The sequence below is a fragment of the Panthera leo genome, chromosome B1 (assembly GCF_018350215.1).
Source record: "Panthera leo isolate Ple1 chromosome B1, P.leo_Ple1_pat1.1, whole genome shotgun sequence".
Classification (NCBI taxonomy): domain Eukaryota; kingdom Metazoa; phylum Chordata; class Mammalia; order Carnivora; family Felidae; genus Panthera; species Panthera leo.
The window spans coordinates 131,471,574-131,499,010 of record NC_056682.1 but is presented as its reverse complement, the minus strand read 5'-3'; the positions used below and the strand labels follow the sequence as shown (position 1 = coordinate 131,499,010).

Here is a 27,437-nt window from a genome sequence, read left to right as displayed (position 1 = left end):
CAGTCAGTCATATTTACCACAGGAGGTTGCATGGTGACAGGGGAAACACCTGAATTGAAACAGAAGTGTCTGGGGACCTATAGTAGGGGTCTTTCCTTATTGTTACTTCGACTCCAATCAGAACTACTAACATCTCTCACATGTTGCTCTGTGTTATGAATGGCACATACTGATAGAAAGGTTAAAAGGAATGAAAAGTAACGAGAACTCTAAAGCCACAACTTAACTGTAGCTAAGGTAGGGAGCAATACACTGCAGTATCTAAGACAGATTATTACAGTAACCAAGGGGTGGGACTCAGAAGTACCTGGCCAACAGGAAAATAAAACATTTATGAGATTACCGAAACTCCATGCAGATCCCAGAATAAGATTTCTAAAGATTAAAACGTATCTAGATACCATTTTAAGGTAACTTTAATTTGGAGCCTTAGGAAAAAACGTTTATGTAGAGTGAACATTCCTCTGATTTAATCATTCTGTGAATATATCTAATCAGTATTTTTTGACACATAAAATCAGTCCAATTCTCATTGAAGTTCAAAATATTCTATGAAACAGCAACATTTCAGGGAATCACAAACATTTTCAACAAGACTATACGTAAGTAAAAAAATGCAGCTTATGTTTAATTCAAGTTATCACCACAATGAAAAATCCATATAAATTTGTTTCTTCCTTTTAATAGAAATTTGTACTACAAGGGAATATTATATTAAACCATATTAAAATTTGTCTTTTATAACCGAGGGATTTTCTTTTTAAAGCATATGTACTATATAAATGTTAAGTATCTATGAGTCTAAACACTGAAAATCTGGAAAAATGCAAACCATTTTCAGATTGGGGGAAACTTTCACTCTTTGAGAATGAATGTGGCAACCAACCAAAGTGTAAATATTGTAAGTGCAAGCTCATTAGTATCTCAAAGAAGAAACCTTACCTCCAGTTTAGAATTGAGGAAACAAAGATCAGAGTTAAGTAATCTGGCACAAGTCACAGAGGTGGTAAGAGAGTGTCATCCTCCTCTAAGATCATGTTCCTCTCCTTACAGATTTATATTAATGTCCTAGTGTAGTTCGTATGTAATTACAGTAACGTACTATGATAAATCCTATATACTGTATGACCCAAATAATGACACAAAGTTAATTCTACAATCTTGATTTTGAGTAGGGTCCCTGTATCCTCAGTTTGAATCTATAACCTACAGAATCAAACCAACTTCCACAGAGATATGTGCATCTTTTTAAAAAAAGTATTTATTTAAATCCAAGTTAGTTATTTTACAGGGTAGTATTGGTTTCAGGAGTAGAACCCAATGATTCATCACCTACATATGATACCCAGTGCTCATACCAACAAGTGCCCTCCTTAATGTCCATCCCCCACCCAACACTCCTTCAGCCATCCTCAGTTTGTTCTCTGTATTTAGGAGTCTCTTATGGGGGCAGCTGGGTGGCTCTGTTGGTTAAGTGTCTGACTTTGGCTCAGGTCATGATCTCGGGTTCATGAGTTCAAGAACCACATCAGGTCTGTGCTGACAGCTCAGAGCCTGTAGCCTGCTTTGGATTCTCTCACTCAAAAATAAACATTAAAAAAATTATTAAAAAGTCTCTTATGGATTGCCTCTCTCTCTGTTTTCATCTTATTTTTCCTTCCTTTCCCCTATGTTCGTCTATTTCTTAAATTCTATATATGAATGAAATCATAGGATGTTTGTCTTTCTCTGACTTTTTTCCCTTAGCATAACACACTCCAGTTCCATCCACATTGTTGCAAATGGCAAGATTTCATTCTATTCGATTGCCAAGTAGTATTCCACTGTATATTTATACCACATCTTTTGTATCCATTCGTCAGTCGATGGATATCTGGGATCTTTCTGTAATTTGGCTATTGCTGACAGTGCTGCTATAAACGTTCATATTTGAAAGCCAGATTTTTTCTAGCGAAAATTCTGCAAATGTAAAGTTACAATAGAGACTTACTATCTATTAATACAGATAGCTAGCAACTATAGAGTAGTAGTATGGGCAATTATTATAATCTCTGTTACCAAGGAAATTATGAATGTATTAATTAAGCCAAATTTGTAACAGCTAGTAATTTTTTGTGTGTGTGGGTTTAAAAACCTATCAATCTCCTTCAACTGAACATAGGAGAAATTTCAGTCATCCAGGTATAGCTGGTGAGCAAGAAGCCAAAAAAGTTACCAGTATTTAATGAAAACTTTGAAAATACTCTCAACATGTAGCATTAAAAATAGCTGACAATATAAGGTTAAATCGTACACATTTTATCTTACTTTTGTTTTGTCTTCTTACAGAGACAATACAGCTTAGTGTTTATTTTTTTTAATATGAAATTTATTTTCAAATTGGTTTCCAACAACACCCAGTGCTCATCCCAACAGGTGCCCTCTTCAATGCCCATCACCCACTTTCCCCTCTCTCCCACCCGCCCCCCCCCCCCCCCCCAGTCAACCCTCCGTTTATTCTCAGTTTTTTAAGAGTCTCTTATGGTTTGGCTCTCTCCCCCTTTTTTTTTTTTTCCTTCCCCTCCCCCATGGTCTTCTGTTAAGTTTCTCAGGATCCACCTAAGAGTGAAAACATGGTGTCTGTCTTTCTCTGTATGACTTATTTCACTTAGCATAACACAGCTTAGTGTTTTAAAGCATGAACTGTGAACCAGGCTTCTTATTTCAAGTCCCATTCTGCTCTAATTAGCTGTGAACCTTAGACAAGCCACTCAACTTATGTGTGCCTATCTCCTGATCTATGAAATGGTGACACTAAGAGTTCCTATCTCATAGGAATATAGAACACTTAAATGAATTCATATACATAAAGGAATGAGAAGAGTATGTGGAACACTCATTAACTAGGGATTATTATAAATCATCACAACCACCATCATCATCATCATTCTTCTTCCAGGACATTATTCTGATTTCTTCTTTAAAAAAATGGAGATACACTCGATTATTTCTATACTCAATGTGTGTCTAAAGTTTGCTGTTTAAGAAGGCATCATGGTCAGCTCATGTTTGGTTGGTAGTCTGATGATCTAATCATTCTCTCTATATTTCTCATGTCCTAAAATATGTAAGAATGACTTTTGAATGATAAAGATAAAATAATTTTGTATAGAGGCACCTGGGTGGCTCAGTCGATTAAGCATCCAACTCTTGATTTCAGCTCAGGTCATGATGTCACGGTTCATGAGTTCGAGCCTCATGTTGGGCTCTGCACTGACAGCATGGAGCCTGCTTGGGATTCCCTCTCTCCCTTTCCCTCCACTCCTCCGCAGCTCACACACACCCTCAAAATAAATAAACTTAAAATAATTTTGTATATATACAAAATTATTTTAAGTTTATTTATGTATAAGAATTCCTTAAGTTTTTATTAGACAGTCAAGACTTCCTTAGAAATCCTGTCTATGTTTAACACCTTGGACTAGTGCTCTTTCTGCTAACAATCCCTGCTCTTCATTCTGTCCTTTACTTGGAACTACAGACCGTATGTTGGGTTTCCTGTTAATAGACAGTGTAGATAAGCAAACCTGGCATTATAGATGAGAGAATTTTCAAGTAAGAGACAGGCAACTGACCTCACAGACTGTGAGGTGACTACAAACGAAGCTACCTGTTAACTCAATATAGAGCCATACCACATAGAAAGTTATATGTAATCATAATAAAGGAACCTCTGATTCTTGTTTTTATTTGATAATATAATTTAGGTAAACGTTTAGAAAATAGTTTAAAAAAAACCCCACAATGAAACAAAGCAGCTGCCTTTCCTAAGTCATCAGAATCAATTCCTCAGCGATCAAAAATACATACTATAAAGTCTTGCTCATCCTAGTTGGTGAAGCAAACAGCTAGTAGGAAGCAATAAATAGTTTAGGCTGAAACTACTATACTACTTCAGTAGTTTATACCTAAAGTGTTAAAAAATATACAACAGCTTATAACAAATATAATTATCTCTTCTGGCAAGTAAGAAATATTCAGTAGTCCCTTAGTCATGGAAAAATAAAATAACTGTAGAAATAAAGTCATTTATGATTAATTCTATTTAAACTGAAATTATTTTTTACTCTTAGACAATAATATATCATTATCTCTTTATAAATGTCAATATCTATGGAATTTCAGCTTTTGAAATGCACATCTTTCTTGATTTAATACAAGCTAAAAACTGTAATTACTAATTGAGTCAAACTTAACTGTTTAAACTTTGGTTTGTGTATATTCCTATTCATCACTTGAGTCTGGAAACCGGACCACATGGGGTGTGTTTATGTACATATGTAAAAGTAAATACATTCCTACATTTAAAAAGACAGGGAACTTTGAGATTTTACTGCTGGAATACTCCTTATGGGTCATTTAGTACATATACCATCACCTTAGGAATAAAGAAACCAGAACCCAAAAACCCATGGTGCACTCCATGGAAAAGGGCTGAAACTAGAGCCCATTTCTCTTCAATTTTATACCAATATGCATTTTTTATAATTAAGAGTGGGTGATCTAGTTTTTATTCCCCCCCCTTTTTTTCTTTTTACTAAAAAGTAATTTAGATAGCCAACAAAATGAACATGCCATGACTATAGCAATATTTGTTAGTTTGGGGTCACCTAGTCTCCACTTCCCCCTTTTTTTGTAGTAACATATCCTGTCTTTTGGGGAATGACTACAGCCTTATGAGTAACTCTGTAGGGACTGCCACCAAAAAGGAACACCTTACCCTGTTCTTTAGCAAGAACTGGACTCAGGCTCCCTACCAGGTCAATTAGACCTTTTTCTCTTGCAGGCCACTGAGGCCTGAGTGGACTGTCACAAACACAGAAAAAGGCTGGAGCTAATTGGTTCCAGCTGCAGTGCTCTCACAAGATGTTAATTAACCATGAGATTAACTCTTGCCACCTGCATTGTTGGAGCTGCGGTGGTCCTTGAACTGCTCTGACACTGGTGCTTCAGCTGTTCCCTCCGTGTGGTGACTTTCTAGTAAAGTTTCTTTGTGCTTAAGGTAGCCAGAATCCATTTCTGTTCACACATGTGCATGTGCACGCGCGGACACACACACCCCTCCAAATGATAAAAGTATTTTGGAAAAAAAAAAAAAAAAAAGAATAATTGGAGCATATAGAAAACCAGGATTTTAGAAAAGAGAAAATCAGAAGAAGAATGATGGCTAATTTATATGGAGTGAGTTTTTGGACTGTATCAGTTATGGCTTAAGATACTTCAGAGAGCTTCATTCATTAAACCCTAATAAAGAAACACCAGAAAACAAGAGCCTTCTGTGATCCCCATTTCAGAGGCACAGAAGATCTAAGTAGTGTGCTCTAGGTCACATCAAGGATGTGGTGTAGCCAAGAGTCACACTAAGGCAATCCGAGTCCTGAGGACAGATGCTTAATTCTGCCTCCACACAGGAAGTAGTGAGAACAAAAAGCACATGCTTGACAGTCCACTGCCCTTGTTAGAAATGAGAAAATTCTTCTTCCTGTGAAATAGGAACATAGGATTATTTACAAGTTTCTTGGTCACCCTAAAATAAAGTCAGAGATACTCAAAAACAACATCAATATTTCTATTAGACCTGAAAAAAGAATACTTTCATCAATCCCATAAATGCACTGAGTTTCAGAAGCCTTGAGTTTTATAATAGCTAACATTTATTGGGTGATTTTATGGCAGCTCTGTTGTACTTTAAAATTAACATCTCTGGGACGCCTGGGTGGCGCAGTCGGTTAAGCGTCCGACTTCAGCCAGGTCACGATCTCGCGGTCCGTGAGTTCGAGCCCCGCGTCAGGCTCTGGGCTGATGGCTCGGAGCCTGGAGCCTGTTTCTGATTCTGTGTCTCCCTCTCTCTCTGCCCCTCCCCTGTTCATGCTCTGTCTCTCTCTGTCCCAAAAATAAATAAAAAAAAAAAAAAAACGTTGAAAAAAAAAAATAAAATTAACATCTCTAAATCTTGACTGTATCAGTAGGCATGTTTACTATCCCCATTGGGACAAGTCAATTAAGACACAAAGAAAAAGGAACTTGTCTAAGTTTACAGAACTAGTAAGTGTTAGAGAATGTAAACCCCAGGTCCTCTGGCTCTAGCGTTTGAGCTCTTAACTATGACACGGTAGTTTATTTCCAGAACCTTTAACATCGGTGGTTCTATATGAGCCCCAAAGGGACAACACTACATGAAGCTCTTTGTTGGCAGAGCTTAATATAAAAATCAATTTGAGACTACTGAAATCAATGGCTTGTAATTCTTTAAGGCAATCCTCCAAGAATTTAAGTACCAGGATTTTAAGGTACTTTGAAGAACAGTCAGATTACATCGCTGGTTAAATTCAGAACTGTGGGCTTAAAACTCTCTGGGGCTAGGACTAATAAATCTAACCATGTATGTGGACAGTAGAAAGCCACTCCGCCACCAAATAAAAGGAGTGCAAGGAAAGCACAAGATAAACCTGAAATCTCTTGTTCCAGAAAGCAAAAAAATGGTCAAGGATGAATGGGATGTATCAAAAAGACCTGTGGGCTAGCTTAAACAGACTTCTATGTGCCAAATCTGAAACAGGTGGAACCCCAGGACTAACAACTATAAGTGCTAATAATATACTGTGGAAATAAAAAATGATTTAGGAGGAAAGAGTTGGTTTTTTTTTTTTTTTTTTAAGTATAGGTGCTCCATGCAGAAAATGCTGCATCCAAATGATTGGAAGAGTAACAGTAACAGAATCATAAAATCACCAACTTCCCTAACTCATTTAACAAATGACCCTATTGAGGATTATCAATGGACACTAAAATGTCAAGTGAAAAGCTGTTGGATAACAGGATCTTCACAGCATCAAAGATGACATAGTATTTGCTAGAGAAAAAAAGTCCCTTACATTTGATACCTGAGTATATTCACCTTAACTCAAAAAATCAAATTTATCATCATTTATCCTAAGACATGACATTACATGCTCTTGATTTAATGCAATGCAAAATATATCATTTATAAAGTAATCTTGCCACATATGTTTAAACTGATGAAAATCTAGCTTCTAAATCTAACTTACAGTTTACAGGAAATACAAGAGCCAAAAGAATAAGTGAAAGAGACCATGAGAAAACAATGCACACAAATCCAGAATGAGGAACATTCTAACAGACAACTGGACTCTTCAAAATATCAATGACATGGGGGAAAGACAGATTCTAGAGTTAAAAGGAACTAAAATACACAAACTTCAAATGTAATATATGAATCTTAATTGGTCTTGGTTTAAAAAAAACAAACAAAACCCTCATTTCTTTGAGACAATTGGGGAAATCTAACCATGTGTTGTATACTAGATGGAATTTTTAGAAGTGTTTTTAAGTAGCATAACATTGTGTAAGATCTAATTTATTTCACCTGTAGTGTGTTCCTTATTCTTATGAGGTGCATGCTGAAGTTGGGGTATAGTATCAGGTCTTCAAATACTTTAAAATTGAATACGAAGTGCATGCATACATGTGTATCTATGTATATATGTATTATGCTATGCATATACACACAAAGACATAGAATGGGCACAAATAGAGTAGAATGTTAATTTTTCAATTTAAGTATACAATATATGAAATGTTCATTTACTATCCTTTCAACTTTTATGAATACTTTTTTTAAAATAAAAAGTGGGAAAAATAGGGACATCTCAAAGAGAGTGCCTACTAACAAGGAGAAACACCATTTTGACAGCACAATTAGGAGAGAAAGGAACATATTCTCTTCAAATTCCAATTAAAAAATTAACAACATTGTGAGATTATACTTATACAGAGACATAGACAATCATATAAATTTGGATAGGGTTGGATCATTGAGAAAGCACTCCATCTGAAATTAGGGTACCTAGGTTTGAAAACTTGTTTTGCCACTGACTTATGTTTCTCAACAGGAATGCCAGCCTCTGGTCAAATGTGCAGCTTTGGAGAGGGGCAAAGGCAACAATAAGAAGGATGACCCATGGTCTCTGTCCAGCCATAACAGCAGAGTCAACTTAGGGGTCACTGGGAGGACAGTACTGCAGCCAAATCATCACATTCAGCCTACTGACTATATAAAATTTTTCATCTACACCAAGACTGGGTCTTCATATTTTAAAAATTTTCCACCTAAACCAAGATTGGGTCCTCATCTATTAAATGCAGTAACACCTCCTAAAGTGTTAGGAGAGTTTAATAAGGTAACAAATGTTAAAGTACCTATCACACAACCAGAAAAGAGTCAATGATGAAAAATGTTAAGAATTTCTTTGGGTAGGGGCGCCTGGGTGGCTCAGTTGGTTAAGCATCTGACTTTAGCTCAGGTCATGATCTCATACTCTGTGAGTTCGAGCCCTGCGTCGGGCTCTGTGCTGACAACTCAGAGCCTGGAGCCTACTTCAGATTCTATGTCTCCCTCTCTCTCTGCCCCTCCCCTGGCTCGTGCTCTGTCTGTCTCAAAAATAAATAAAAACATTAAAAAAAATTTCTTTGGGTAACCAATTCTTTGAGAATTACGGCAGAGTTTGTAGTTGCTTACTAATAGGTAATTTTTCTCTTCTTCCCCATTCATAGAACTCTAATTTTGTTTGATAGGGTGGGCAACAACGCACCCAGTTAAAATATACCACCTTGCAGCATTATTCTTATAGATATGGATAGTCATATATGTAAGTTTAACCAATGAGATATAAATGGAAGTTGTTAGGACCACCAGAAAAAACTCCTTAAAAGGAAGGACAGCTCATGCTGATCCCCATATCCCTTGTTCTCTGCTTAGATGACAGATATAGTGCCTAGTATCCATCTTGTGACTATGTAGCTACCCAGAAACTAGAAGCTAAACTCTAAGGATGGTAAAATAGAAAAAAGAGAGACTTGCATTCTGATGACATTATGGAGTCCACTCAGAATACCTATCTATGAATTTATTTATTTTCATGATACGGGGAGGGGGGAATCCCATCTCAAATAATGCTATCAGAATTTCAACATTTATTCAATGTATTGTTAAGTCAAGGAAATAAGCAACATTCTGTAAATCAATTTTTCCAAATCTAGGTCATGAATTTTAAAAGTCAAAGCACTTTTGGGGTATCTTATTACACAACATGTTGTAGCATCTAGCAGTATCTACATTCTCTGTAGATCTAAACAAGGATTCTTAAGCTAGAATCCATGGATAATGAATCCAACAAAGTACATGAAACATTCTATTTTTAGAAACCATAAAGATAGCACAAATGAATAGAAAGATAATCCATGCTTATGGATCGGAAGAATATTGTTAAAATGTCCATACTACCTAAAGCAATCTCCAGATTCAACACAGTCTCTATCAAAATTCCAATAGCATTTTCCACAGAAATAGAATAATTCTAAAATTTGTATGCAACCACAGAAGACCCAAATAGCCAAAGCAATCTTGAGGAAGAACAGAACTGGGGGCAGCACACTTCTTAATTTCAAACTGCATTATAAAGTTATAGTAATCAAAATAATGTGGTATGGGCAGTAAAAACATATAGATCTAACAGAATACAGACTCCAGAAATAAATCCACACATATTTGGTGAATTAATTTACAACAAAGGAGCCAAAAATGTACAATGGAAAAAGGACAGTCTCTTCATTAAGTGATATTGGAAAAACTGGACAGCCACATGCAAAAGAATAAAACTATACTACTATTTTATATAATACACAAAAATTAACTCAAAATGGAGCAAAGACTTGAACATAACACCTGAAACCATAAAACTCCTAGAAGAAAGCACAGGCAGTAAGTTCCTTGAAATCACTCTTAGCTTTAATTTCTTTGGATTTGAAAAGCAAAAATAAGTGGGACTACATCAAATTGAAAAGTTTCTACACAGCAAAGAAAACCATTAACAAAATAAAAAGACAACCTAATGAGAGAAAATATTTGCAAATCATATCTGAAAATAGGTTAATATGTATAAAGAATTCACACAACTGAAGAGCAAAACAAAAAAAATCTGATTAAAAAAATGGGCAGAAGATCTGAATCGACATTTTTCCAAAGATGACAAATGGATGGCCAACAGGTACATGAAAAGATGCTCAACCTCACTAATCAGAGAAATACAAATTAAAACCACATTGAGATATCACATCACATCTGTTAGAATGGCTATTTTAAGAGATATGTTAGAATGGCTATAAAATGAGATAACAAGTGCTAGCAAAAGTGTGGTGAAGAAGTAACCCTTGTTTGCTCCTAGTAGGAATTTAAATAGGTGCAGCCACTATGGAAAACAGTATGGAAGTTCCTCAAAAAATTTAAAAAAGAACTACCATGTGAACCTGCAATTCTACTTCTGGGTATTTATCTGAGGAAGAAAAAAACACTAATTCAATAAGATATGTCCACCTCCATGTTCACTGAAGCATTATTTTCAATAGCCAAGTCATGGAAAAAATCTAAGTGTCCATCAAAGAATGAACAGATAAAAAAGGTGGTACACACACACATGGAATATTATTTAGCCTTAGGGATGAACGAGATCTTTCCATCTTTGACAATACTTATGGACCTTGAGGACATTACAGTAAATAAAATAAGCCAGAGAAAGACAAATACCTCATGATCTCACTTTTATATGGAACCTACACCAACAACTCATGAGCTCATAAATACAGAGAACAGATTGGCGGTTGCTAGATGTGAAGGGAGATCAAACGGTACAAATCCAGCTATAAAAATAATTAAGTCATGGGGATGTGAAGTACAGCACGGTGGCTGCAATTAATAATGCTGTACTGCACATTTGAAAGTTGCTGAGAGTTTATCTTAGAAGTTCTCTCCACAAAAGAAAAATTTTATTACTATGTATGATGACAGATGCAAACTAGACTTAGTGTAGCAGTCACCTGGAAAGTTACGCAAATATTGAATCATTCCATTGTATACCTGAAACTAAAGTGTCCTATATCAACTATACCTCACTTAAAAAAGAAAATCTTCATGTCAAAGGAGGTCTCTCATGGGAGAAATTAAGACTCAAAAATATTTAACATTTATAGAAAGGTAAGGCTTAATCCAGAAAAGTTTTTTTTAACTGATTATGAAAATAAACATACTTAAAAGTATCTTGTATCATCTTGTGTCTCACAAATAAGTTCAACTAAAGCCTACAACTTAGGCAAAAAAGATTAAAAAGATAAGTCCTTATATTATCTAAGGATTATATTATACTATATTACATTACCGAAATGTTCAAAAAAGGATTTAAAAAAACCCAATAAAAATCTTGTGAATTTTATCACTTCTGAAACCACACAGACTAAGAAAAGGATGAAGAAAAGTAACAAGACAGAAAACCTGTAAACTTCAATTTGTATGTAAGCGCTGCTGAAGGGGAAGGTGGGGCAGGAAGTTTACTGCAGACATCACACCAGTACTGTGAGGAGGCTGGAGAGGTCCAGTGGGGATGTAGCAGTGAAAGGTCTTTAAAATCTCTTACCGTTTTTGTTTTAAACATATAGTACACTTTAAGAGGGAGATGAATGGAGCTCAATTGCTTAAAGAAAGAGGAAAGAAGGTGCAGAAAGTGCTACAGTAGCTACAAGGACATCAAAGGGGCAGATATCAAGAAGCACAGAAAAATACACTATCTATAGTGAATGCATTCCCTTGGAGAGCAAGTTTATGAAGAAAAGACAGCAGAGCCCTCCTAATGCAGGTTGGCTTATGAGAGGCAAAGGAGAGATGGGCAAACAGAAGCCATGTTTAAGAAAACAGTCCTTTTGGTAGCAATAGAAAGAGTCCCAGGGCTGTGTAACTTGAAAAGCTGCCTTAGCCCCTGATCACTACACCCCCAGGAGCCTCTTGCTACTGATATCACAAAAATCCATCTCATTGAAATATGAGTAAGAAAAAAGGAACATTACCAGCAACTATACAGAGACAGTACTTGAAAAAAAGTATAAAAAAGCATGACTTTCCTAAAATAACTCATCAGAAAAACCTTGCCAAGAAGCAGATGGAAATTGTAACCTAACAAACAGAACAAAATAGAATAAGGAAATGACACTAAAAGACAAGCAATAATAACATATAAATTTGATTTTATCAAAATTAACAACTTAAAAAGACAACCCACAGAATAGGAAGAAATACTTGCAAATCTTTTATGTGATAAGGAATTAATATCCAGACTATGTGAATTATTTCTAGCATTCAGCAGTCAAAAAACCAAATAATCCATTTCATAAATTGGGAAAAAAGCTGAATAGATATTTCTTAAAGACAATATACAGACAGTCAATAAGCACATGAAAAGATATTCAATATAATTAGGGAAATGTCAATCAAAACCACACTGATCACAAGCAGTGACCTCTGGCCATAGCAACTTCTTTCAAATAGGACTACTGAGATGAGGGAAACAAAAGCAAAAATAAACTATTAGGACTTCATCAAAATAAAAAGCTTCTGCTCCCAACAAACAAGAGTCCAGGCCTGGAAGGCTTCCCAGGGGAACTGCACCAAACATTTAAAGAATTAATACCTATTCTTTTGAAGCTGTTCTTTTGAAATGGAAGGAAAACTTACAAACTCATTCTATGAGGCCAGCATTACCTTGATTCCAAAACCAAAACCCCACTAAAAAGGAGAATTACAGATCAATTTCCCTAATGAACATGGATAAAAAAATTCTCAGTAAGATATTAGCAAATCGAATCCAACATACATTAAAAGAATTATTCATCACGATCAAATGGGATTTATCCCTGGGCTGCAGGGCTGGTTCAATATCCACAAATCAATGTGATACATCACATTATTAAAAGAAAAAAATAAAAACATGATCCTCTCAATAAGTGCAGAAAAAGCATTTGACAAAATACAACATCTTGTCTTGATAAAAACCCTTAAGAAAGTAGGGATAGAAGGGACAAACCTCAATATCATAAAGGCCATATATCAAAGACCCACAGCTAATATTATCCTCAATGGGGAAAAACTGAGCACTTTCCCCCAAAAGTCAGGAACACGACAGGGATGTCCACTCTCACCACTGTTCAACATAGTATTGGAAGCCTTAACCTCAGCAATCAAACAAGAAGAAATAAAAGGCATCAACAAGGAAGAAGTCAAACTTTCATTCTTCACAGACAACATGATACTTCATGTGGAAAACTCACCAGCTAGAACTGATACATGAATTCAGCAAAGTTGCAGGACACAAAATCAACTTACAGAAATCTGTGGCATTTCTATACAATAATGAAGCAACAGAAAGAGAAATTAAGTAATCAATCCCATTTACAATTGCACCAAAAACCCTAAATACCTAGGAATAAGTCATAGAAAGTTTAGAAAAGAAATTGAAGAAGACACAAAGAAATGGAAAAACATTCCATGCTCATGGATTGGAAGAACAAGTATTGTTAAAATGTCGGTATTAACCCAAAGCACTCTACAGATTCAATACAATCCCTTCAAGTAACACCAGCATTCTTCAAGAGCCAGAACAAATAATTCTAAAAGTTGTATGGAACCAGAAAAGACCCTGAATAGCCAAAGGAATGTTGAAAAAGAAAACCAAAGCTGGAGGCATCACAATTCTGGACGTCAAGCTATAGTACAAAGCTGTAATTATCAAGACAATATGGTACTGGCACAGAAACAGACATGTAGATCATTGGAACAGAATAGAGGAACCAGATACGGAACCACAAATGTATGGCCAACTAATCTTCGACAAAGCAGGAGAGAATAGCCAATGGAAAAAAGTCTTCTCAGCAAATGGTGCTGAGAGAACTGGAAAACAACATGCAGAAGAACGAACCTGGCCCACTTTCTTACACCACACACAAAAATAAAGTCAAAATGGATGACAGACCTAAATGTAAGACAGGAAACCATCAAAATCCTAGAGGAGAAAACAGGCAACAACCACTTTGACCTTGGCTGTAGCAACTTATTACCTGACATGGGACCTCATCAAGATAAAAACCTTCTGCAAAGTGAAGGAAACAATGAGCAAAAGTAAAAGGCAACTGACGGGAAGATATTTGCAAATAACATATTGGATAAAGGGTTAGCATCCAAAATCTACAAAGAACTTATCAAACTCAACACCCAAAAAATATATAATCCAGTGAAGAAATGGGAAAAGACATGAACACTTTTCCAAACAAGACATTCAGATGGCTAATAAACACATGAAAAGATGCTCAACATCACTCATTACCAGGGAAATACTTATCAAAACCACAATGATGTAACACCTCACACTATTCAGAATGTAAACAGTAAAATTAACAACTCAGGAGACAACAGATGTTGGCAAGGATGTGGAGAAAGGGCAACCCTTATGTTCTGCTGGTGGGAATGCAATCTGGTGCAGCCACTCTGGAGATCAGTATGGAGGTTCCTCAAAAAATTAAAAAATAGATCTACCCTATGTCCCAGCAATTGCACCACTAGGTATTTATCTAAAGGATGCAGAAATGCTGATTTAAAGGGGCACATGCACCTCTGTGTTTATAGCAGCACTCTTGGCAACAGCCAAAGTATGGAAAGAGCCCAACGTCCATCTACAGATGAATGGATAACGATGTGGTATGTATAAACAATGGAATATTGCTCAGTGATCAAAAAATGAAACCTTGCCATTTTCAACAACATGGATAGAGCTAGAGAGTGTAATGCTAAGTCAATAAGTCAGAAAGACAAATACCATATGATTACACTTGTATGTCAAATTTAAGAAACAAAATAAATGAGCAAAGGGAAAAAGAGAGGGAGAAAAACCAAGAAACAAACTCTTAACTATAGAGAACAAACTGATGGTTACCAGAGGGGAGGTGTGGAGGGGTGTTAACTAGGTGATGGGGATTAAGGAGTGCACTTGTGAGGAGCACCAAGTAGTATATGGAAGTGATGAATTACTATATTGTACACCTGAAACTAATATTACACCGTATGTTAACTGGAATTTAAATAAAAACTTAAAAAAAAAAAGATGCAATGTTAAAAAAAAATAAAAACATCCTTCAAAAAATATATCAGGATCATTCAGCAATTTAACAAAAATAAAACAAACCCACAGTGAGATGTTGCTTCACATCCATTAAGATGGCTATTATTAAAAAACAAAAAACAAAAACAAAAACAAACCAAAGGGGCGCCTGAGTGGCTCAAACGGTTGAGTGTTGTATTCTTGATTTAGGCTCAGGTTATGATCCTAGGATTGTGGGATCTCGCTCTTAAACAAAAATCAAACAAAACAAAAAAAAACAAAAAAAAAACTCAGAACAAGTGCTGACTAGGATGTAGAAAAATTGGAACCTTTTTTCATCACTGGTGGCAATGTAAAAATTGTATAGGACTATGAAAAACAGTGGGTTCCTCAAAAAAGTTAAATATAAAACTTCCATGTGATTCAGCAATTTCACTTCTGGGACTATTCCTTAAAGACAATGACTCAGATACATGTACCCCTATGTTCACAGCAGCATTACTCATAATAGCCAAAAAGTAAAAATAATACAAATGTCCATCAACAGATGAATAAACAAAATGTGGGATGTATACACACAATGGAATATTACTCAGCTTTATAAAGGAATGAAATTCTGACACATGCTATAACACTGAGGAAGTCTGAAGACATTATCAAAGTTAAATAAAACAGACACAAAAGGACAAAAAGTATGTTTTTACTTATGAGATACCTAGAATAGGCAGATTCACAGAAATAGGAAGTAGAACAATGGTTACCAGGGGCTGAGGGGGGAGGGAATGGGCGATTATTTAATGGGTAGCAAGTTTATGTTGGAGATTATGCAAAGTTCTGAAAGTGGATATGTTGTTAAGGAGAGTTAAGGATTGTTACACAACATTATGAATGTACTACTGCCACTGAATTGACATAAAAAAATGGTTAAAATGGTAAATTTTATGTTATGGACATTTTACCACAATTAAAATAAAAGTTAATGAATTTATTACAATAATGAAAAGATACCACAAAGCAGAAATGCAAAAATGTAGGGAAGAGATAATCAGTCCAAGGAGAAATGTGATATGGAAACTGGCAGAATCATAAAGGGAAGAAAAAAAATATTTCAGAAATGAAGACTAAATTATAAACAGCACAACAAAGGGGAACAGAAACCATTAATGGCCCAGTAAGGGATATAGAGGACATAAATGAGAAAAGTAGATCTAATGAAACATTAAGAAATGAATGACAAGGATTTAAAAGGTAACTACAGAAAATCAGTTTAATGAGCTCCAATATATGTGTTATTAGAGTCTTCAAAGAAGAAAACCAAATAATGGAGAATATTTAAAGAAATAATTTGGAGGGGTGCCTGGGTGGCTCAGTTGGTTAAGTGCCCAACTTTGGTTCAGGTCATGCTCTCACAGTTCAGGAGTTTGAGCCCCACATAGGGCAGAGCCTGCTTTGGATTCTGTCTCCCTCCCTCTCCCCCTCTCTGTCTCTCTCTCTGCCCCTTGCCTGCTAGTGCTCTTTCTCTCTCAAAATTAAATAAACATTAAAAAAGTAGTAATTGATAAAAACTTTGTTTCAATTGAAGCCTTGAATCCACAAATTGAAAAGGCACACCTTAGACCCAGAACAGTCCACATGAAGATGTATTCTAGGGAAATTACTAGACTAACAATAAAGAGTCCTTTGGGCAGCCAAGTAAAAATGTCATAATAAGGAAAGAAAATAAGAGTGGCCTCAAACTAACAGACTGCTGTATTTAACATCAGAAGACAGTGGAATAAGACCTAAAAAATATTTAAGGAAAGACCGCATGCACCAAATTTAATAACCAGGTGTCCTTCAACTACAAAAGCTATAGTTTGAATATACAAAGGCTAAGGAAATATTATACACTTGAACCTTACTTGAGAAAACTATCCAAGGACAAATTTTAACCAATTAATAAAGGGCTGGGAAGACTTTGATGAAGTGACAAGTAAATAAATTTTTAAAAAGAAAAAAAATTTTAAATTTAAAAATCAATAATTTAAAAAATATAACCATGTTATACGAGGAAGGAATGAAGAACCTGGTATAATTACCCTCAAACGGGAAAATCTGAGGTCAAAACATTTCTAGGTTTTAAAAGAGCTGCCATGTAGTTCAGAGAACAAAACTAGAAAGTGATAACTTAAACCAGTTATCTGGAGACAGGTTTTAAGACACAAAGAAGAAATGATAGTCCCTTCTAAAGACAGAACAGATTTTCTCAGGAGGTGGTGAAGATCCTAACAATCAAAGATAGGCAAAAACAATGTGATGCTATTTGTCATCCATTCTACTAATGCAAATTTCTTTGAAAAGAGAAAATATTGGTAAGAAGCAGTGGATAAGAAACTGGTTAAAATATCTGGAGGGCAATTTGGCAATGTTGAAGAAAAACTGGGACCTCCTTCCGGCCTGTCCTCCCTCTAGCCTGGTCTCCAAACACAGGGGAGTGGCAAGTAACAGTGAGCAAGACTCCTATCTTAGACAAATGGGACCTCTAGATATTCACAGTATATTGTTACTTGGGAGAAAAAAGAATTCTATGAAACTAATGTCAAGTCTAATCTGTTTTTATAACTATAGGTTCATAAAAAATGAACCTATAGGACATAAGCACACATAGTACGTGTTTATTTCTGTTACAGAATCTTATTATTTGTTTTTACTTACTTCTATTTCCTAAATTTTATACACTAGACATGTATCACTGTTATACCAGGAAAAATGAAGGTTATCATAAAAAGTTAAATTCTCTATATAAAACGAAGTCAAGACCCACTGCTGACTTCCAGTGATAAAACACAGGTATCTATCTGCAAATTATCTCCCAAATAAAACAATACGAAGGTAAACAAAATTGCCAGAACAGTCATTTTAGGGATCTAGAAACTGACCAAAGGCAAGCAAACAAATTGAGAGACACTTATTTGTGAAAAACTGATGAAATTTAGTAAAGAATAATGGGAGTTTATGGCGCTCTTGCCTGGGCCTACACCCTACTCCTCCTACCCCTCTGGTGGGGTTGCCACAACAGTAATGAAACCATCAGCTTTGGTGCTGGCTGAATTGATCTGAAGGACAGGACAAAACCCTTCACTCCCAGTAATATATCTGATAAAGGACTTGTACTGATAATATATAAAAAGAACTCTTACAACTCAAGAAGAACAACCCAATAAAGAATGGGCAAAAGACACGGATATTTAACCAAAGAAGACATACAAATGGGTAATATGTATATGAAAAATGTCTAGCATTATTAGTCATTAAGAAACAGCATCACAAATTCACTAGAATGACTAGGAAAATAAAAAGATAACAATACCATATGCTGGCAAGGATGTGGAGAAACTAGGATTCTCATATAGACAATGAGAATGTAAAATGGTGCAATCATTTTGGAAAAATTTTGGCAATTTCTTAAAACATTAAACATAAATTTAGAATATGATCCAGCAATTCCACTCCTAGGTCCCTATCTGAGAGAAATAAAATACATTGTCACACAAAGACTTGTGTACAAATGTTCACAGCAGCATTATTCATAACAATTGGAAATAACCCAAATGTCTATGAACCAATGAATAAGTGAACAAAATGTGATATGCAATAGAGTATTATTTGGCACTTAAAAAGGAATAAAATACTGATGCATGCTACAACATGGATGAGCCTCAAGAATATTATGCTAAGCGGAGTGTCTGGGTGGCTCAGTCAGTTGAGCGTCCAACTTTGGCTCAGGTCATGATCTTGTGGTTCATGAATTCCAGCCCTGCACTGGGCTTGCTGCTGTCAGTACAGAGCCTTCTTCAGATCCTCTGTCCTCCTCTATCACTCCCCAGCTTAGGCTCTCTCAAAAATAACATTAGAAAAAAAAGAATATTATGTTAAGTGAAATAAGCCAGTCACAGAACATATATTTTATGATTCCATTGATATGAAATGTCCAGTAAAGGTAAATGTACAGAAATATTTAGTTAACATTTAGAAAATAGTAAATTAGTAGTTGTCTGAGGTTTGGGTGGGGGCAGAGGGGCAGAGGAAGGGAGGACAGATTGTGGGAATGGAACTAATTGTAAATGGGCACAAGGGATCTTACTGAGGTGACAGAATGTTTCAGAACTAGGTTGTGGTGCTACTCACACAATTGGTAAATTTGCCGAAAATTATTATAGTGTATATTGTCTTTTTTTATTAAAATTTTTTTTTAATGTTTATTTTTGAGAGAGAGAGCGTGAAAAGGGGAGGAGCAGAGAGATAGGGAGACACAGAATCAGAAGCAGGCTCCAGATTCCCAGCCGCCAGCCCAGAGCCTGACGCAGGGCTTGAACTCAAACTGCAAGATCATGACCTGAGCCGAAGTCAGATGCTTAACCAACTGAGCCACCCAGGCATCCCTGTATATTTTCAATAAGTATACTTTATGGTATGTAAATCACACTTCAAAAATGCTGTTAAAAACATAGAAAAGAAAGTGCTTAATAACTTTTTGCCAAAATAAGTCTGTGTGTCAGTAGAAAGAATATACTGACGTCAAAATGCTTTTCCACATTCTTCATTTTATTTTTTTAATAATTTTATTTTTATTTTTAAAAGTTTATTTTTTTAATATGAAATTTATTGTCAAATTGGTTTCCATACAACACCCAGTGCTCATCCCAACAAGTGCCCTCTTCAATGCCCATCACCCACTTTCCCCTCCCTCCCACCCCCCATCAACCCTCAGTTTATTCTCAGTTTTTAAGAGTCTCTTATGATTTGTCTCCCTCCCTTTTTTTTCCCCCCCTTACCCTCCCCCATGGTCTTCTGTAAAGTTTCTCAGGATCCACATAAGAGTGAAAACATATGGTATCTGTCTTTCTCTGTATGACTTATTTCACTTAGCATAACACTCTCCAGTTCCATCCACGTTGCTACGAAAGGCCATATTTCATTCTTTCTCATTGCCAAGTAGGATAAATTTCTTTATCCATTTGTCAGTTGATGGACATTTAGGCTCTTTCCATAATTTGGCTATTGTTGAAAGTGCTGCTATAAACATTGGGGTTCAAGTGTCCCTATGCATCAGCACTCCTGTATCCCCTGGATAAATTCCTAACAGTGCTATTGCTGGGTCATAGGGTAGGTCTATTTTTAATTTTTTGAGGAACCTCCAAACTGTTTTCCAGAGTGGCTGCACCATTTTGCATTCCCACCAACAGTGCAAGAGTGTTCCCGTTTCTCCACATCCTCGCCAGCATCTATGGTCTCCTGATTTGTTCATTTCAGCCACTCTGGCGTGAGGTGATAGCTCAGCGTGGTTTTGATTTGTATTTCCCTGATGAAGAGTGATATTGAGCATCTTTTCATGTGCCTGTTGGCCATCTGGATGTCTTTAGAGAAGTGTCTATTCATGTCTTCTGCCCATTTCTTCACTGGATTATTTGTTTTTCGGGTGTGGAGTTTGGTGAGCTCTTTATAGATTTTGGATACTAGCCTTTTGTGTGTCCAATATGCCATTTGCGAATATCTTTTCCCATTCCGTTGGTTGCCTTTTAGTTTTGTTGATTGTTTCCTTTGCAGTGCAGAAGCTTTTTATCTTCGTGAGGTCCCAATAGTTCATTTTTGCTTTTAATTCCCTTGCCTTTAGAGATGTGTCAAGTAAAAAATTGCTGTGGCTAAGGTCAGAGAGGTTTTTTCCTGATTTCTCCTCTAGGGTTTTTATGGTTTCCTGTCTCACATTCAGGTCCTTCATCCATTTTGAGTTTATTTTTGTGAATGGTGTAAGAAAGTGGTCTAGTTTCATTCTTCTGCATGTTGCTGTCCAGTTCTCCCTGCACCATTTGTTAAAGAGACTGTCTTTTTTCCATTGGATATTCTTTCCTGCTTTGTCAAAGATTAGTTGGCCATACTTTTGTGGGTCCAATCTGGAGTCTATTCTATTCCATTGGTCTATGTGTCTGCTTTTGTGTCAATACCATGCTGTCTTAATGATTACAGCTTTGTAGTAGAGGCTAAAGTCTGGGATTGTGATGCCTCCCACTTTGGTCTTCTTCAATATTACTTCGGCTATTCGGGGTCTTTTGTGGTTCCATACAAATTTTGCCTGGAACACCCTTCTCCTCAGATTTGGCTTCTAAGGCTGCTGCAGCCTTATCCATCTGGAGTTTGTAATTCTTGGCCTGATGAAGAATGGTGTTCCAGTGCATGGTCTTTGCATATGGGTTCACCTTCAACATGATTCTCAGGTTTTTCAGTGGATTCTTCTTGAAGATTCTGCGATGAATCTTCTTGCGTGGTGCTTGGAGGGCTCTCTGGATCTCAGGGCTCTTCAAGATTCTGCTAAGGTCTGTATTAAGCATCTTACGCATGGGAAGGTTGTAGTTACTCTTGAGGAAGGCAGCCTTATGCCTTGTGCCATAGAAACCATCCAACTTGCGGAAAGAACTTTCAGTCCAGATGCAGAAACGTCCCACATGCCCCCCAGGAGTAAGTTTCAAATGTTCAGTTTGCTTACATTAAGCAAAGTAATTCTGGGGATGTTTCTGAAGGCCTTGATGATACCATTGTCCTCATTATAGATGAGGCAGGGTCCCCTACGCTGGATACAACAACAGTTTCTCATTTTGCCCTTGCCAGCTTTCATTCACTGAGAGGCATAGACCTTTTTGATATCATTCCAGGCTTTAAGTTTCTTAAGAAGCAAAATGGCTCCTTGGTCTTCTTGTAGCCTTCAACTTTATCTTCAACCACCAAAGGAAGTTCTGGAACCTTCTCAATACGATGACCTTTAGACATGACCAGTGCTGGTAAGGCTGAGGCAGCCAGGGCAGAGCAGATGGCATATTGCTTCTGTGTTGTGTTCACTCTGCGGTGCCAATGGCTCCAGGTTTTGGTTGGTGTGAACATGCGGCCCCCTTGACACATATTTCCAAAAGCACCCTGGCCAGAATGGTGAGTCCCACCACCTCGAACTCTAGGAATTCGAGCCATGGCTCTGCCAGTACCCCAAGACTCAGCACTGGTTTGATGACCTGCTAATTCACTGACAGCATATGGCTGTTGTTTTTGCATAAGCTGGTGTGAACAAAGTTCATGATATCTGGCTGAATGGGAGCCTTGAATACAGCAGGCAGAGTAACATTTTTGCCAGATGACTCCCCCTTTTTGGAGTACACGGATATCAATGGATGAGCACACGCCATTGCAGAGAGAGAAGAGGGCCACACTCCTCGACATTCTTCATTTTAATAGCACACATTATCGCTCTTCAGTAATTCTAGACAAAATAGGTAAATTCTGCAACGGGTCACTTTTAAGTAATTACTGCTTCTATACCAATATATAAAAAAAAATCTGAAAGCACAGAATCATTGTGGTGCTTAGAATCCCTTGGTTATCTGGGGACACTTTTCTGGCTCAGTCTGTGAAGCATGCAACTCTTGATCACAGGGTGGTGAGTTCAAGCCCTGCATGCGTGGAGCTTACTTAAAAAAATAAATATATTAAAAATAGAAAAGAATTCCTTGGTTATTTGGAGAAAGAGGGGACAGTTCTTAACGTCACTAATGTTAAACCTTTTGTTCATCATTGTTACAGTCAGTCTTAGCATAGCCAAGGAGGATTTAAACAGAAGAGAAGGGTCTTGCAGGAGATTGCTGTGAGTCGAATTTGAAAAATGCTCTTGCAAAGGCTATTCCTGCCATTGTTTCTCAACAAGTTTAGTGAAATGTAAAGCCAGAAACAGAAGGATGCTTTTTAAGAAGTTACAAAGACTCAACTAAAGTTAAAGAAGTAATATGATAAGAACTACAGTGTTAAAAACATTTCATTTTTGGAAAAATTAAGACCAAAACATATAGCTTCAGAAAATCCAAATGGGCTTAAAACCAATGCTGCATATTAGTACTTGCAGGCCTACCTGAATTATTTACAGTGTAAAGCACAGAAATAAAGATTTGTGTATAAGATCATTTATTTACATTTTAACTAAAACTAGTTTCTTAAATATTAAAGGAATCTCTTGAAATTAAGGCCAAAAGTAAATTACTATCATTGATAAGACAATTTTACATCACAATTCTCCTTGAACTGTTTTTCTTTAGCTTTTCCACTGCTATTCTACATTTTTTCTAGAATGAGCCATTCAACTGAGTTCTACTGTAGAATTTCAATTTATATCTTTTTTCATAGTAAAAATTTAGCAATCTTGTAATAATATCCTCTGTTTCATTTATACACACACACACACACACACACTTAGCATCTTTTTAAGACTTCATTTACCAGTTAAAATCTGGGACCTAGCTTTATTATCAAGATCATGGAATTCTGCCTTCAGCTTTGGACAATCATCCAGTCCTCCACATAGAGGAAGCCCTAACTGAAAGAAGGATAAGGGTTAAAAGACCTATGTGTGCTAAATTTCCAAAAGTCTTACAAACTGGCTGAGAGCTACCAATTCTGGGAAGTACACACTGATTCAGAGAATCCTAGAACATTGCAAGGATACCTCACCTATAACTCTAATTCCATGACTTTCCTATGACAAGTCAACCCATGACTACTCATCCTCTTCTTTCTTACTTGTGGTGATGGAGCACTGACCACCTCATGAGACAACCAGCTCAATTTTTAGATACTGCAATCTTTAGACACTTCCTTCTACTTGGTCAAACTGTTTCATTACATTCTACCCAGCTCTAGTCTGCCCTATGATGTGCAGGGAAAGTCTATATCCTTCTATATATTAGACAATTTCAAGTAATTTATATATTTCAAAATGTATCTGTAAAAAAACTATAGATATTCAAATATTCAGTGCCTTCATGATTATAAACTAATCATTATTTAGTCTAGACAGCTACCATTCCATTTTTTGAGTAGTCTTTATTCTTTATTATTTTTTTTTAATGTTTATTTATTTTTCAGAGAGACAGACAGACACAGAGCATGGGCAGGGGAGCGGCAGAGAGAGAGAGAGAGAGAGAGAGAGAGAGAGAGAGAGAACACGAACCTAAAGCAGGCTTCGAGCTGTCAGCACAGAGCCTGATGCAGGGCTCGAACCCCACTGACCATGAGAGCACAACCTGAGCTGAAGTTGGGATGCTTAACTGACTGAGCCATCAGGTGCCCTGAGTAGTCTTCATTCATAATAATTTAAATATATGCACTCAATCAAAACTCAAACATGAGAGTTTAAACTAAAAAGTCTCCCTATCCCAGTTACTATGTTTCCTTGCAAAAGTTTTCTATGCCTAATTAAGGATATGCATATTATTTTTATTTATTTATTTATTTATTTATTTATTTATTTAAAAAAAAAATTTTTTTTAAACGTTTATTTATTTTTGAGACAGAGAGAGACAGAGCATGAACAGGGGAGGGTCAGAGAGAGAGGGAGACACAGAATCTGAAGCGGGCTCTGGGCTCTGAGCTGTCAGCACAGAGCCCGACGCGGGGCTCGAACTCACGGACCGCGAGATCATGACCTGAGCCGAAGTCGGACGCTTAACCGACTGAGCCACCCAGGCGCCCCATGCATATTATTTTTAAAAAGGAAAATATAACTATACACTATTGTGTCTTTATGCACCTAGTTTTTGTTACTTGATCAATTTGGAGGTCTTTCCATATTGGCACATACAGCTGTTTAATATTATATTATCTAGAGATACTATACTTGATTTAACCCATCTTATTTACTATAATGTTTAGGTTATTTACAGTTCTTACTATTACAAGTATTTCAGCAATGAACATTCTTGCCAACATTTTTACATAATTGTACAAGTTATCTGTAGGATAAATTGCTAGAAGTGAGATTGCTAGATCAATAGGTATACAAATTATACATTTTGACACATACTGCCACAGTGTCCCGCAAAGATGCTCCACTGGTCTACATCTTGATCAAGAGCATGTAATGCTGCTGTTACTTGTGAACGTACCATTCATAAGCTTTGGTCCATTTTTAATTTTTATTTTTTTTAATGTTTATTTTTGAGACAGAGCGTGCGAGTGGGGGAGGGGCAAAGAGAGACAGGGATAGAGGCTCTGAAGCGGACCCTGTGCTAACACAGCACGCTGACGCAGTGAGGCAGTGAGCCGGATGCAGGGCTTGAACTCAAGAGATTATATGACCTGAGCCGAAGTTGGATGCTCAACTGAGCCACCCAGGCGCCCCAACTTTGGTCCATTTTTTAAAGGCCAGTTTTCTTTTTCTTACTGACTTGTAGGAACTTTTTCTACATTAAAAAAAAAAAAAAGTAAATTTTTTTAAGCCTGTGTATTATAAGTATCTGTCCTAGTTTTGGCATTTTTAAATGTTATTTGGGATTGTGCAGACATTTTAGTTATTTGTCAGAAAAATTCACCAATATTTGTCTTTAGGGTTTCTAGTTTGGTTCTTCTTCAGAAAGACACTCCTTGATCCAAAATTATTGTTTTATGGTTTTACTTTGGTACTTATATCCTTGATCCATCTCTAGTTTAAAGAGTAAAGAAGAAATCCAGCAATTATTTTTATTCAACTGGCTAGCCATTATAATTTCAAATGTTTTAATTTCTGTTAATATCTGATGTGGTAGACGCTCCAAATTTAACAATCTTAAAGAAGTAGCTGTAATAATTCAAAGTTGTTGCAGCATCTTTTCCCATAAACCAAGTTCAGAATGACAAATTTTTAAAAAATCTCGAATCTGCCTGCTAGTTACAAAACTTATATTTAGTTATATAACTTATATAAACTTAATTATGCTATGATTTGCTACCTCTTTATAAACCATTGGAAATCCACAATTACAGATAATAGCTCAAGTAAGGTTTCTTACAGTTTCTATTTCAGAAACTACTAGACACAAGCTTCTTTATCTTTGGAATTTCAGTTGTGTAAATCACTTTAAGATTTAGATTGGATTAATCTAATTTATTACCTTAGCCTAGTCTTCTTTACCCAGTTACCCCATTCTTCCACTTTATATGCTTCTTCATGCTCGTTTTCACCAGTCACTAATGCTTACTTACAATCTTCTGCACAGAGACATTAAACCAATATACACGACTAACTGTGCTTCAAATGAAACTGAAATTAGTAACCTAGATACTAGGGACTTTACCCATGATCAGATTCTAGACACTAATTTTGACCATATTTTTGTTTGATTTTTTATTTCTGTATGGCAGAGATGAAAATTCTTCTTGCAATACAATTCAGATTTCCATAGGAAAATTTACATGCTTTTGTTTGCCTGTTACTAATCTTGTCTTCCTCTAATACCTCATCAGTTTATTGTGGAAAAACAAAAGAGTAAAGGCTTAATCCTGTTTAAAATTTGGTCTAAATCCAATAATATCAACAGTCCCTTCAGAAGTATAATCCATCTGTAAGGACAGTATTAAGGAAATCACCTTTAAAAAAAGACATAAAGTAGACTGCCACATAACAAAAGTAATTTTTTTATGAAGTTTTCAATGTATTTTTACATTACTGTTTTATTTGATTCTGACAACAATCCTGTTTAGGCTGTTGTTATCCCTACTTGATAGGTGCGGAAAGAGAGAGGTTAAGTTTATTGCCCAGGGTCACACAGCCAATAGCCAATAAGTGGTTGAGTCAAGATTCAAACCCATGTGTCCTGCCTCAAATCCTGCCTCATTCCAGTTCATGACAAGCTTCCCAAAACCAACGCAAAGCAAGCCACTGCATGATGAAGTTTATCAATTAAGATGTTTTGGCTGCATGTAATTGAAATTCTAGTTCAAACTGGCTAAAATAATAAGGCCATTTATTATCCCATTATACTAATACAAAGGAGTTCAGGGGAAGGAAAGATTCTAAGCTGGTAGATTCAGTGGCTCATGAATGTCACCACTGTTCTGCCATTTGCTGATGTATTAAGATATCCTTAGGCTGTCTTCCCTCTTGATCCATAGATTAGATATCTGTCAGCAGCACCTGGGGAGTGTAATTCCTTGTTTACATTCAGTAGGAGAATTAGAGACAGAACTGCTTTATCCCAATTATGGAGCATACATCTTTCTCTTTGATTTGAGCATTTTAGGTTATGCGCCAGAAATAGTGTTTATAAATATTCCATGAGGTACTTCTCTACATTTCCAAACCACCTTTGCATCATATGGGAACATACGACTAGTTCAAAGAAATGAACTTTAAGAGAAATGAATCACTTCCAGAATGAGGCAGATAAAAACATGTGTACCTTCTCTATTTCCTTTTATCCCTGATATAAACTAGGGGATACACGGTCAAATGCTGAAACAGCAAATATCTCACAGAATGGAGGCAGTCTGGACACTAGAGTCACCAGATGGAGGAGAGATTCAACCTGCATCAGACTGTGAGTAATCCACAAATTTATCTGTTTCCCCAAGCTACTGAGA

General features: G+C 36.4%; 1 protein-coding gene and 1 pseudogene across 3 annotated transcripts in view; both read right to left on the bottom strand.

Annotated features, from left to right (window-relative positions):
* FAM13A (family with sequence similarity 13 member A) overlaps window positions 1–27,437 on the bottom strand; it is a 357,659-nt gene that overhangs the window by 297,650 nt on the left and 32,572 nt on the right. The gene's annotated exons all lie outside the window — the stretch shown is intronic.
* On the bottom strand, window positions 78–22,243 carry LOC122217217 (annotated as a pseudogene).